The sequence below is a fragment of the Somniosus microcephalus genome, chromosome 27, assembly GCF_052327205.1.
Source record: "Somniosus microcephalus isolate GS21.2 chromosome 27, FLI_Smic_1.0, whole genome shotgun sequence".
NCBI classification, from domain to species: domain Eukaryota; kingdom Metazoa; phylum Chordata; class Chondrichthyes; order Squaliformes; family Somniosidae; genus Somniosus; species Somniosus microcephalus.
Window position 1 is genome coordinate 14,614,436 of NC_141013.1, and position 13,800 is coordinate 14,628,235.

The following is a 13,800-nucleotide window of genomic DNA, read 5'->3' on the forward strand; positions in this document are numbered from 1 at the left end:
CTGGCTGAGCATCCTCCTTTAGCTGGATCTTGTAAGTGAATGGTAGAACTCCAAATCCTTTGAACACATCCTAGAAATTATTTACTACAGAGTCCACTGAGTCATCTGGTCTGCTTATGGCACAGTTTATACGGTAGACTCTCTTGACCAGTTCTAAGTCTTCACAAGGTTTGTCACCTAGTAGTGAATCAAGTCCTTCAGCCACAACAGAAAACATGAGATGATGCACTTTGTCTTTGACTGTCACTTTAAATCTGCATACACCTAAGCCATCTATTTTCTGACCATTATAGTTCTTCAGTAGTACTGACTTTTTCTGTATTTTGGGCTTTTCTTTCATGTTTTTAATGTCACTCATACTGATTAAGTTTGCTTTTGCCCCAGTGTCCAGTTTCAATGTAACTAATGCTCCATTTATCTGCAGTGGGATCATCCATTTGTCCTCTTTTACTGCATTAACTTTATGTTCAGCATTGTCCATATCTGAGGGCTGCACATTTTCTGTATTCTTTTCTATATTGTCACATGACACCATTCCTACAAAAAATGTCTCACTTAAATCAGTGTCCTTAATTACATTAACTCATTGCCCTTTCTTAGTTTTTACTTTTGAAAAGCATTGTTTGGCAAAGTGATTCTTTCCATGACATTTTGTGCACATTTTTCCAAATGCTGGACATTGTTTTAACTGGTGTTTGTAACCACAGCGTTTACAATTAAAAATTCCTTCCTCCGATTGCTTTTCACTTCTGTTCTGCCCATGTTTCTTCCCCTTGTAGGACACAGCACCGACAGCAGCACTTACTGCAATCGCATCATCATTGATTTCACTGAAAGTCTTGGCATGCTTTTGAGCTAGCTTGCTAGCTTGGCATATTTTCACAGCAATTTCCAATGTTAGTTCGATTTCTCTCAACAGACGTTCCCTGACTTTTTTTTATCATGAATACCAAACACAATCTGGTCACGAATCATGGATGCTTTCAGCTCAGAGAAATTACATGTCTGTGCTTTCAGTTTCAGATCAGTCAAAAAGCTATCAAATGTCTCATTTTGCTGCTGTGTCCGAGAACGGAAGATGTACCTCTCATAGGTTTCATTCTTTTTGGGAGAACAATGTGTATCAAACTTCTTTAGCACATCGTCTAATTTTTCTCTGTTCTCCTCTGGATTAAATACAAATGTATTAAATACATCTATCGCCTGTGGGCCTGCAACCATGAGCAGCAACGCTATTTTCTTGCGTCTGGCTTCGTACCGTACCCGATGGCAGCAACGTAGAGTTCAAATTGTTGTTTAAAAGTATGCCAAATGTAGTCGACATTTCCTGTGAGTTTCAAACGCTCTGGTGGCTTCAAATTCTCCATGTCGTGTTGCACAATATTCAGCAGATCTTACCAATCCTGGTACCATGTTATGTTCATTAATAACTAGTCATTTTTATTAAGAACAGCTAGCTTTTGCTAGACACTTTATTGAGCACATGTGGACTAGGTACAGTATCTGTAGAGGCCTCCATCTTGACTGCTGCCATGTGGGTAGCCTAGTGCATCGTGGGTAGCCCACTCTTATATACATACAGCACCACCTTGTGTACCATTCCAGAATGACAGGTTACTGATCATTATAGGAGAGAGGCAGACATACACATACATGGAGAGAGAAACAAACACGTACGTAGGTACTTTCCACAAAAATGGAACAATTTGGAATCAAGGGGTTATTGCTAAAGGCAATGATGACGCAGAAGAAACACTCCATATGAATTCATCAGTTGTCCATGCCAACAGAAAGATAATTGCGAAACACGAATAATAGATCGCATGAGGATTAACTTTACACAATCAGAAACTCACTTCGACTTTGGACCTACCAGTTGGATTAAATTACTGTACTCTTTCCTTCAGTTGAAATCTGAGCTACCTGGAATACAAGACTTTCTACAGCGCTCGATTTGTGCTGCTTCAGTAAGTGAAAGATCACAATTTCATGACAAAGAATTTTGTAAACTACAAGTTAAAGTTAATCATTAGGATCCATTCAATAGCCAGCCTGAGACCAGACAGGCAGATAATGCATTTAGATTTTGTACGAACTGCTGTTTAAAAATAGTACTTGTTGAAATCAGAAATTTTAGTGGCTCAGAGACACATAAAAATGGGCAGAGAGGGAAAAGGAGGCAGAAGGATTGCAAGAAAACAGAAAGCATGCAAATATTTAACAGGGAGACAAGCAGACAGACAAATACATGGAGAGAGAAACAATCACAAAATCCTCAACTGGAGTATTGTGTCCAATTCTGGACACCGTACTTTAGGAAGGATGTGAAGGCCTTAGAGAGGGTGCAGGAAAGATTTACGAGAATGGTTCCAGGGATCAGGGACTTCAGTTACGTGGATAGACTGGAGAAGCAGGGGTTGTTCTCCTTAAAGCAGAGAAGCTTGAGAGGAGATTTGATAGCCGTGTTCTGTTCTGTCGGTACCTTTCTACCTAGACACAATTTAGGACTCAGAACTCAGAGATTCAAACATGAAGTGCTTTATTGGAAGGAAAGGAAGTTCTGGCAAGTTCCGAACAAAGAGAGCTAGACGTAACCAAGAGAACACCCAAACATTTATCTCCTGTGACAGCGCCACCACAGGTGGGAGGAGAACACACAATACATAACATTTCCTCCCCTCTTAAATGGAAGGTCCACATTATTCCTCAATAGGTAAGTTACTTTCGATACACTCAACTAACCTAAGGTAGAGGTAGACTGCCTCAAACCCTGACTTTACCCTGGGGTTTATTCTGCCCCAGTCTTGTGGGTAAGTCACTAAGCCTACAGATCCAAGCGTCTTGGAGACCGCCGCTCTCTGACAGGATACCGGCGGTCATCGCTGGCTTCCACAGCAGTAGGCATTGACACAGGCCTGGATGGAGAAGGTGCCTGTGTCAGTTGAAAGTCAGGAGTTTGCACAGGTGGAACAGTCTCTTTGACTTCCTGTGTTGGAGAAGAGCACTGTGGCAAAGGATGCTGGTTTGCGGTATCATCCGGAAACAGTTCAGGCCAACCAGCCGTTGGAGCCTCTGTGGCTGTCTCTGCTCCTAGCAACAGTTGATCTGTGTGTCTTCTCCAGACGATGTCCTCAGCAGTCTCAACCGTGTAAGACACAGGGCCCGTCTGCGCGAGCACCGTAGCAGGAACCCATTTCGGTCGAGTGTTGTAGTTTCGAGCTAGGACGTGCTCTCCCGGATGAAACTGTCTCTCCTTGGCTCTTTTCTCTCTCTTTTCAACTTGAGCTTGTTGTTGACGATGGACAACCTGCTCTGCCCTTGGAGGTTTGATTAAGTCAAAACTTGTCCGCAACTGCCTCTTCATCATGAGCGAAGCGGGGGAAGTTTTGGTTGTGGCATGCGGCTCGTTCCTGTAGGACAAGCCTACAGTCCAAAGATGTGCGGGTTAGGTTGATTGGCTATGATAAATTGACCCTTAGTGTTAGGGGGGATTAAATATACGTGGGGTTACGGGGATAGGGTGGGATATGTGTTGGTGTAGGGGTTATGGGGATTGGGTGGGATATGTGTCAGTGCAGGCTCGATGGGCCGAAATGGCCTCTATCTGCACTGTGGGGTTTCTGTGATTCTGTGATTCTGTGAACAGGAAGCTTTTCAGACGTTGGTGGATTGAGCCCTGACCTTGCGAAGCCTTCAAGGCGTGCTTCAAAGTTTGCACGAACCTTTCTGCCTGGCCGTTAGTAGAGGGATGATAGGGCGCAGACCTGATGCGTTGGACACCATTCACATGCAGGAAGGTTGCAAACTCCTGTGATACAAATTGTGGACCATTGTCACTTACAAGTTGTTCCGGTGAGCCATAACGGCTGAACATCTCACCAAGTTTCTCAATTGTTTTCTCTGCCGTGGTAGACCTCATCACAGCGACCTCCGGCCACTTGCTACGAGCATCCACAACCACCATAAACATCTTCTCTTCGAAAGGACCGGCGAAGTCCACATGTACTCGCTGCCACACTTCTGCAGGCCAATCCCAGGGGTGTAGGGTTGCCAGCTGTGGAACATTCCGGACCCTTTGACATGGGGAACATGTTTTGGCTTTCTCCTCAATATTCCCATCGAGACCTGGCCACCAGAAGTAGCTTCTTGCCATTTCCTTCATCCGAACCATCCCACTGTGGCCTGTATGAAGTTGTTGCAGTATAGGTTCCCTCAGAGGTGGCGGAATGATGACACGGCGTCCCCAAAGAAGACAACCTGCCTGGACGGAGAGCTCATTTCTTTTTGAAACATAAGGTTTCAAACTAGGAGAATCTCCTATCACTCTCCCTCGAATGACATCGTCCATTACCTCAGGCAGGACTGGATCGTTGCGGGTGTACCTTCGCACCTGAAATGCAGTGACAGGTGCTCCCTCCACTTGTCTAAAGTAGAAGATGTCTATCTGACGAGGCTCTGGGGGAGTAACAGGCAAGGGTAGCCTCAAGAGACCGTCTGGGTTGCCATGCAAGTCTGATTTGCGATATTTGATGTTGTATGTGTGTCCTGACAACAGTAAAGCCCACCTTTGCATCCTGCTTGCAGTGAGAGACGGAATTCCGGTGAGGGGCCCGAAGATTGAAGTCAATGGATGGTGGTCTGTCAGGAGTGTGAACCTTCTCCCAAACAGGTACTGATGAAATTTTCGAATTCCAAAAACGATTCCCAAGGCCTCGCGCTCGATCTGCGCATAGTTACTCTCGGCCTTGTTCAAGGTGCGTGATGCGAAGGCGATAGGTTTCTCTTCACCTGAAGGCATGATGTGGGATATGACTGCTCCCACACCATATGGTGATGCATCACATGCTAGCTGCACGGGTAGCTTTGGGTCGAAGTGTGTCAGGACCTCCGAATTCAGCAATGCTTTCTTTGCTTGGGCGAAAGCTTCATTGCACAGTTCAGTCCATTTCCATGTTTTGCCTTGACATAGCAACATTGCTGAAGCTGTTACATCAGTTGCTAAGTCTGGAATAAATTTCCCATCGTAGTTAAGTAGCCCCAGAAATGAACGTAACTGGCTCACATTCTGGGGTGCTGGGGCCTCCACGATCGCCTTGACCTTTGGTGGCGCCTTATGCAGGCCAGTAGCGTCAATCACATGCCCCAGGTACTCAACTGAAGACTGAAAGAATTCACATTTGTCTTTACGAACTCTGAGTCCGTACTCTTTCAGTCGTTGTAGTGTCGCATCCAAGTTCAGAAGATGATCCTCCTCATTTGTCCCAGTGACAAGGATGTCGTCCAGGTAGCACTGGACTCCTGGCAGTCCACTCAAAATCTGATCCATTGCCCTTTGGAATAGAGCAGGGGCCGACGTAATTCCAAACGGAAGGCGGCAGTACCTGTATAGCCCCTTGTGTGTCACAATTGTCAGCAGCTCCTTTGATTTGTCATCGACATGCATTTGTAGATAAGCCTGGCATAAGTCTATTTTGTTGAACTTTTGCCCTCCGGCCAGGCCCGTAAAAAGATCATCAATGAGGGGAAGAGGGTACTGTTCCACAGACAGCACCGGGTTAATAGTCACTTTAAAATCCCCGCAGATTTGAACAGATCCATCCTTTTTCAGGACAGGAACAATGGGTGTGGCCCATTTGCTCACGCTCACAGGCTCCAGGACTCCATTCTCGACTAAGGCCTCCAAGTTAGCCTCAACTTTTGGCCTGATTGCATAGGGTACAGGTCGAGCTTTGTGAAACTTCGGCTTGCTGTCAGGTTTAATGTCCAGTCTCACGCTGATCTTTTTCATGCTCCCAAGTTCCCCATTGAAGAGTTCTGCATGTTTGTTTAACACTGCAGTCAGACCTGACTCCCCTTTTGACATCATGCGGACTGCAGGCCAGTCCAGCGTGATTTTCTGTAGCCACGCACGTCCCAGTAGCGATGGGTAATTTCCCTTTACCACATATAGTGGCAGTTTTGCAGTCTATCCGTTCAATTTAACTGTCACCTCAATGACGCCTCTCATGGCCACAGGTTCGCCGGTATACGTCTTTAGCACAATGTTTGTTGGCTGAAGGGTAAGATGCTTTAGCATTTTGTTGTAGACAGTGTCTGAAACAAGGGACACAGCCGCGCCTGTGTCCACCTCCATCCGCACTGATTGTTCCTCCACCAGTGGTGACACCCAGTAGCCATTTGAACCACCTGCAACCGTCAGTATATGCACCTCTTCCTCCTCAGAGGTGTCGCTCCCCTCTGTTTTGCTTGTTCCATCATACTGCACTGAATGAAAACTCTTTTTCCTCTCTTGTTCAAATACAGACATTTTGCTTCCATGCTTCCCAGCTCTGTCTGTTCTTTTTTTAACCTCTACAGGCGCGTTCAAAGTGACCCTTTTTGCCACAATTTCGGCATTCCAGCTCCGTACACCAGCAGTCATTAGCGTGATGGCCCGTTTTCCCACAACGGTAACATGTGCCGTTCCGCGCACCTTTAGGCTCAGACGACACCTTGTGAACTCTCCCTGTTGAACTCAACTGGTGAGCCTCCTTTTCCACCATCTCCATGGAGACACTAACTTCAATGGCCTTTTCAAGAGTAAGGTTGTCCTCAGTAAGAAGGCGCTTCAGTGTGGCTGCATTTTGCAGACCACACACAAGTCTGTCTCTAACGGTGTCATTCAGCACCTCCTTGAACTGGCAGTGTTCCGACAACCTTTTTAAAGCAGCAATAAACATCGGCACTGATTCCCCCTCCTCTTGATTCCGTTTGTGAAATCTAAATCTCTCAGCAATAACCAGAGGTTTTGGTGAAAAATGTGCTCCAAGAATTTCCACTAGTTGCTTATATGTTTTAGTTCCTGGCTTATCTGGCTGCACAAGGCTGCGAAGTAAATTTAAAGTCTTCAGCCCGATTACACTCAAAAAGGTAGGCACGACCTTTTCATTTGCCACCGCATTCGCCAATACAAAATAGTCAAAACCTTTCGTATATGCGCTCCATTGCTCCACATTTTCATCAAAATCACCGATGTTTCCTAATATAGTAGCCATCTCACGTTTCAAATTACATTTTCTGTTTACTCACTGCACCCGTAACGTACGCAGATTTATCCGCTCCTTGTTGCCACTTGTTGTGTCGGTACCTTTCTACCTAGACACAATTTAGGACTCAGAACTCAGAGATTCAAACATGAAGTGCTTTATTGGAAGGAAAGGAAGTTCTGGCAAGTTCCGAACAAAGAGAGCTAGACTTAACCAAGAGAACACCCAACCATTTATCTCCTGTGACAGCGCCACCACAGGTGGGAGGAAAACACACAATACATAACATGTTCAAAATCATGAAGTCTAGACTGAGTAGATAGAGAGAAACTGGTCCCATTGGTGGAAGTGTCGAGAACCAGAGGACACAGATTTAAGGTGATTGACAAAAGAACCAAAGGCGACATGACGAATGCACTGCCTGATTGGGTGGTGGAGGCAGACTCAATCAATGCTTTCAAAAGGGAATTGGATAAATACCTGAAGGAAAAAAATTTGCAGGGCTATGGGGAAAGGGCAGGGGAACTGGAATAGCTGAGGTGTTCTTGCAGAGAGCCGGCACGGGCTCGATGGGCCGAATGGCCTCCTTCTGTGCTGTAACCATTCTATGATTCTATGACACTGAGATGCACTGCTGGAGGTATTTCTGTGGAAATAAAGAGCCAGGAGGTGTGCAGAATCAGTCGCGGAGCAGAGAAACAGTGACAAAGTTAGAGGTCATTATAGGATCCAGAAGCGTTGAAGAAATGGACTTCACGGCAGGAGATTGAATTTCTGGCCTGATGCCACAATGTAGCAAAATAAAGCTGAAAAACCAGTCGGACTGTCATAAGCTCAGCAGGTAACAGCAGCGGTGGGGGATGGGCTGTAGGCTAAAGAAACTCAGTGTCACAGCAGCTGAGTCTTACAATGAAGTCCAGTGGAGTATCGTAGGCTTGATGGCAGAGAAGTCCAAGAAGTTGGACGCAAAACTTGAGCAAAGATCCAGTGCTCACTGATGAAAACAAAGAACAGGCATGGTCGGGGGATGGGCAGTGGGCCCAGGTAATTTTAAACTTGCATCTTGAAGTTGTAGTTAGGGCTAAAATGCACCCACTATTAGAGCCAGGAGAACTTAAACAGTGGAAGAGAGGGGATTGGGGGAGAAAGGGCAAAGGATGGCCAAGGGTAGAGTTGCACAGCAAAGGAGTTCGCTCGGGAGCTGCCAGCCCAGGAGCCAATTTGAAAACTAGCCTTCAGTTACTTCTGTACTTGGTCCCCTAAATCTCTGCTCCTCCATGTAATGATCAGTAACATGTCATTCTAGAATGGTACACTAGGTGGAGCTGTATGTATATAAGAGTGGGGCTACCCACGATGCACTAGGCTACCCACAAGGCAGTAGTCAAGATGGATGCTGTACACTAGTCCACATGGCTGAATAAAGTGACTAGCTCAAGCTAGCTATTCATAATGAAAATGTTTATTTATTTATGAACATAATAACATGGCACCAGGATTGGTAAAATCTGTTGAATATTGTGAAACGCGACATGGAGAATTTGAAGCCACCGGATGGTTTGAAACTCACGGGGAATGTTGACTGCAATTGGCGGACTTTCAAACAACAATTCGAACTCTACATTGCTGCCATCGGGTTTGGTACGATGCCAGACGCAAGGAAAATAGTGTTGCTGCTTACAGTTGCAGGCCCACAGGCGATAGAGGTATTTAATACGTTTGTATTTGATCAAGAGGAGAACAGAGAAAAAATGGATGATGTGCTAAAGAAATTTGATACACATTGTTCTCCCAAAAAGAACGAGACCTATGAGAGGTACATGTTCCGTTCACAAACACAGCAGCAACATGAGACTTTCGATAGCTTTGTGACCGATCTAAAACTGAAAGCACAGACATGTAATTTCTCTGGACTGAAATCATCTATGATTCGTGACCAGATTGTGTTTGGTATTCATGATAAAAAGGTCAGGGAACGTTTGTTGAGAGAAACCGAACTAACATTGGAGGATGCTGTGAAAATACGCCATGCCAGTGAGCTAGCTCAAAAGCACGCGAAGACTTTCAGTGAAATTAATAGTGGTGCGATCATAGTAAGTGATAGTGCTGCTGTCGGTGCTGTGTCCTACAAGGGGAAGAAACGTGGGCAAAACAGAAATGCAAAGCAATCGGAGGATGGAATTTTTAATTGTAAACGCTATGGTTACAAACACCAGTCACGACATTGCCCAGCGTTTGGGAAAATGTGCACAAAATGTAATGGAAAGAATCACTTTGCCAAACAATGCTTTTCAAAAGTAAAAACAAAGAAAGGGCAACAAGTCAATGTGATTGAGGACACTGATTTAAGAGGCACATTTTTTGTAGGAATGGTGTCATGTGACAATATCGAAAAGGATACAGAAAATGTGCAGCCCTCAGGAATGGACAATGCTGAACATAAAGTTAATGCAGTAAAAGAGGACAAATGGATGATGCCACTGTAGGTAAATGGAGCATTAGTTACATTGAAACTAGACACTGGGGCAAAAGCAAACTTAATCAGTATGAGTGATATTAAAAATATGAAAGAAAAGCCCAAAATACAGAAAACGTCAGTACTACCGAAGAACTATAATGGACAGAAAATAGACAGCTTAGGTGTATGCAGACTTAAAGTGACAGTCAAAGACAAAGTGCATCATCTCATGTTTTCTGTTGTGGCTGAAGGACTTGATTCACTACTAGGTGACAAAGCTTGTGAAGACTTAGAACTGGTCAAGAGAGTCTACCGTATAAACTGTGCCATAAGCAGACCAGGTGACTCGGTGGATTCTGTAATGAGTAACTTCCAGGATGTGTTCAAAGGATTTGGAGTTCTACCATTCACTTACAAGATCCAGCTAAAGGAGGATGCTCAGCCAGTGGTACATGCTCCACAGAGAGTTCCAGCACCCCTGCATGACCGGCTCAAGAAAGAACTGACAGAATGACCACACTAGGAGTCATCAGGAAAGTCGAGGAGCCAACAGACTGGGTTAACTCCATGGTATGTGTAAAGAAAAAGAACAATGATCTAAGAGTATGCATGGATCCAAAGGACTTAAATGCAAACATAAAATGTGAACACTACCAGATTCCCAAGCGAGAAGAAATCACCAGTGAAATGTCAGGTGCCAGATACTTCACAAAGCTCGATACCTCACAAGGATTTTGACAACTAAAACTGGATGAAGAGAGCACCAAATACTGTACCTTCAACACACCATTTGGCAGGTATTGTTTCCTCAGAATGCCTTTCGGGATAATATCTGCATCTGAAATCTTTCATAGAGCGATGGAACACATAATTGAAGGTCTGGAAGGAGTTCGGGTCTATGTTGATGACATCATCATCTGGGGCTCCACACTGAAAAAACACAATGAGAGACTGACTAAAGTGCTACAGAGCATATGCCGGAATGGACTGAAGCTCAACAAAGCCAAGTGTCAGTTTGGCATCCAGGAAGCCACTTTCCTAGGAGATAATCTATCTGGTAAAGGAATAGAGCCAGATATGGAAAAAGTAAACGCCATACTCAAAATGCCCCGACCCACTGACAAAAAAGGAGTGCTACGCATCATGGGGATGATAAACTTCATTGGAAAGTTCATATATATATAATCTCTGGATTACTACCTGAGCCACATGCAAATTTGGCTAGGGTAAATAAAATTAGAGAGTTAAATGCGTGGCTCAAAGACTGGTGTGGGAGAAATGGGTTTTGCTTCCTGGGACACTGGCATCAGTACTGGGACAGGCGAGAGCTGTTCCGTTGGGACGGACTTCACTTGGCCAGTGCTGGGACTAGAATCCTGGTGAATCGAATAACTAGGGCTGTAGAGAGGGCTTTAAACTAATTAGTGGGGGGGGAGGTTTTAAGAGAGCAAAAAATAAAAATGACAGCGGAGAAGGCAAAAGAGCAAGGTAGCAGTGGGGGAATTAAAAACCAGAGCATGTCAGGAAGGGACAGAATGTATAATGATAAAGGTAAAGTCGTAAAAGGGGTAAAAGCAGGAATAAATTGTCAGAAAACATATTTGAAAGTTCTTTATCTGAATGCACGCAGCATTCGTAACAAAATTGACGAGTTGACGGTGCAAATAATTACACATGGGTATGATCTGGTGGCCATTACGGAAACATGGCTGCAAGATAATCATGACTGGGAACTAAACATACAAGGGTGTTTGACAATTAGGAAGGACAGACAGGAAGGAAAGGGAGGTGGGGTTGCTATGTTAATCAAGGATGGAATCACTGCAATAGTCAGAAATGATATTGGGTCAAAGGATCAGGATAGTGAAACAGTTTGGGTGGAGATAAGGAATAATAAGGGGAAAAAGTCACTAGTGGGCGTAGTCTATAGGCCTCCTAACAGTTGCAACTCTGTTGGTCTGAGTATAAATCAGGAAATAGTTGGGGCTTGTAATAAGGGAACAGCTATAATCATGGGGGATTTTAACTTTCATATTGACTGGACTAATCAAATTGGGCATGGCAGCATTGAGGAAGAGTTCATAGAGTGTATTAGGGACGGGTTCCTTGAGCAGTATGTAACTGAACCAACCAAGGGGCAGGCAATCTTAGATCTGGTCCTGTGTAATGAGACAGGATTAATAAAAATGTCCTAGTAAAGGATCCCCTTGGAATGAGTGACCATAATATGGTTGAATTCCAAATTCAGTTTGAGGGTGAGAGAGTTGGATCTCAAACCAGCGTATTAAGCTTAAATAAAGGAGACTATGAAGGTATGAGAGTAGAATTGACTAACGTGGACTGGGAAAACAGGTTAAAGTGTAAGACGGTACAAGAGCAGTGGTCTACATTCAAGGAGATATTTCACATCTTTCAAGATAAATATATTCCACTGAGGAAAAAGGGGAGTAAAAGAAAAGACAGCCATCCGTGGCTTAGTAAAGTAATAAAGGATAGTATTCGACTGAAAACAAGGGCATATAAATTAGCCAAATCTAGTGGGAGGATAGAAGATTGGGAAGCATTTAAAAGCCAGCAAACAATAACTAAAAGATTAATTAAGAAAGGGAAGATAGATTATGAAAGTAAACTAGCAAAAAATATAAAAACAGATAGCAAGAGTTTCTACAGCTATATAAAAAGAAAAAGGGTGGCTTAAAGTGAACGTTGGTCCCTTAGAGGATGGGACTGGGAAATTAGTGGTGGGGAACATGGAGATGGCAAAGACGCTGAACAAATATTTTGTATCAGTCTTTACAGTAGAGGACACTAAAAATATCCCAACACTGGACAAACAGGGGGCAATGGTGGGGGGGGGGGGGGGGGAGAGCTAAACATGATTAAAATCACTAAGGAGATGGTACTCAGTAAAATAATGGGACTAAAGGCGGATAAATCCCCTGGACATGATGGCCTACATCCTAGGGTCTTGAGAGAAATGGCGGTAGGGATTGTGGATGCATTGGTGATCATTTTCCAGAACTCCCTGGACTCAGGAAAGGTCCTGGCAGATTGGCAAACTGCTAATGTAACATCCTTATTTAAGAAGGGAAGTAGACAAAGAGCTGGAAACTATAGACCAATTAGCCTAACATCTGTGGTTGGCAAAATGTTGGAGTCCATTATTAAGGATACAGTAACAGAGCATTTGGATAAACATAATTTAATAGGACAGAGTCAGCATGGTTTTACGAAGGGGAAGTCATGTTTGACAAATTTGCTCGAATTCTTTGAGGATGTAACATACAGGGTGGATAAAGGGGAACCAGTGGATGTAGTGTATTTGGACTTACAAAAGGCATTTGACAAGGTTCCACACAAAAGATTACTGATCAAGATAAAAAATCACGGGATTGGGGGTAATATACTGGCATGGGTGGAAGATTGGCTATCTAACAGAAAACAAAGAGTTGGGATAAATGGTTCGTTCTCGGGCTGGCAATCAGTAACTAGTGGTGTTCTGCAGGGGTCAGTGCTAGGATCCCAACTCTTTACAATCTATATTAACGATTTGGAGGAAGGAACCGAGTGCAACATATCCAAGTTTGCCGACGATACAAAGATGGGAGGGAAAGCAGTGAGTGAGGAGGACATAAAAAACCTGCAAAAGGACATAGACAGGCTAAGTGAGTGGGCAGAGATTTGGCAGATGCAATATAATGTTGGAAAGTGTGAGGTTATGCACTTTGGCAGAAAAAAATCAAAGAGCAAGTTATTATCTAAATGGAGAGAAACTGCAAAGTGCTACAGTACAAAGGGATCTGGGGGTCCTGGTGCATGAAACACAAAAAGTTAGTATGCAGGTGCAGCAGGTGATCAGGAAGGCCAATGGAATCTTGGCTTTTATTGCAAGGGGGATGGAGTATAAAAACAGGGAAGTCTTGCTGCAGTTATACAGGGTATTGGTGAGGCCACACCTGGAATACTGCGTGCAGTTTTGGTTTCCATATTTAAGAAAAGATATACTTGCTCTCGAGGCGGTTCAGAGAAGGTTCACTCGGTTGATTCCAGAGATGAGGGGGTTGACGTATGAGGAAAGGTTGAGTAGGTTGGGACTCTACTCATTGGAGTTCAGAAGAATGAGAGGCGATCTTATCAAAACATATAAGATTGTGAGGGGGCTTGATCGGGTGGATGCGGTGAGGATGTTTCCACTGATGGGTGAGATTAGAACTAGGGGGCATAATCTTAGAATAAGGGGCTGCCCTTTCAAAACTGAGACGAGGAGAAACTTCTTCACTCAGAGTGTAGTAAATCTATGGAATTTGCTACCCCAGA

The 13,800-nt window shown here is 44.1% G+C and overlaps 1 pseudogene across 1 annotated transcript in view; it reads left to right on the top strand.

Moving 5' to 3' along the window:
* Window positions 1-1,864: 1,864 nt before the first annotated feature.
* LOC147099999 (UDP-glucuronosyltransferase 2A2 pseudogene) overlaps window positions 1,865-13,800 on the top strand; it is a 32,035-nt pseudogene continuing 20,099 nt past the window's right edge. The window contains exon 1 of the transcript XR_015073809.1: window positions 1,865-1,967. The product of XR_015073809.1 is annotated as a UDP-glucuronosyltransferase 2A2 pseudogene, transcript variant X3 (transcript). The remainder of the gene's footprint in view (window positions 1,968-13,800) is intronic.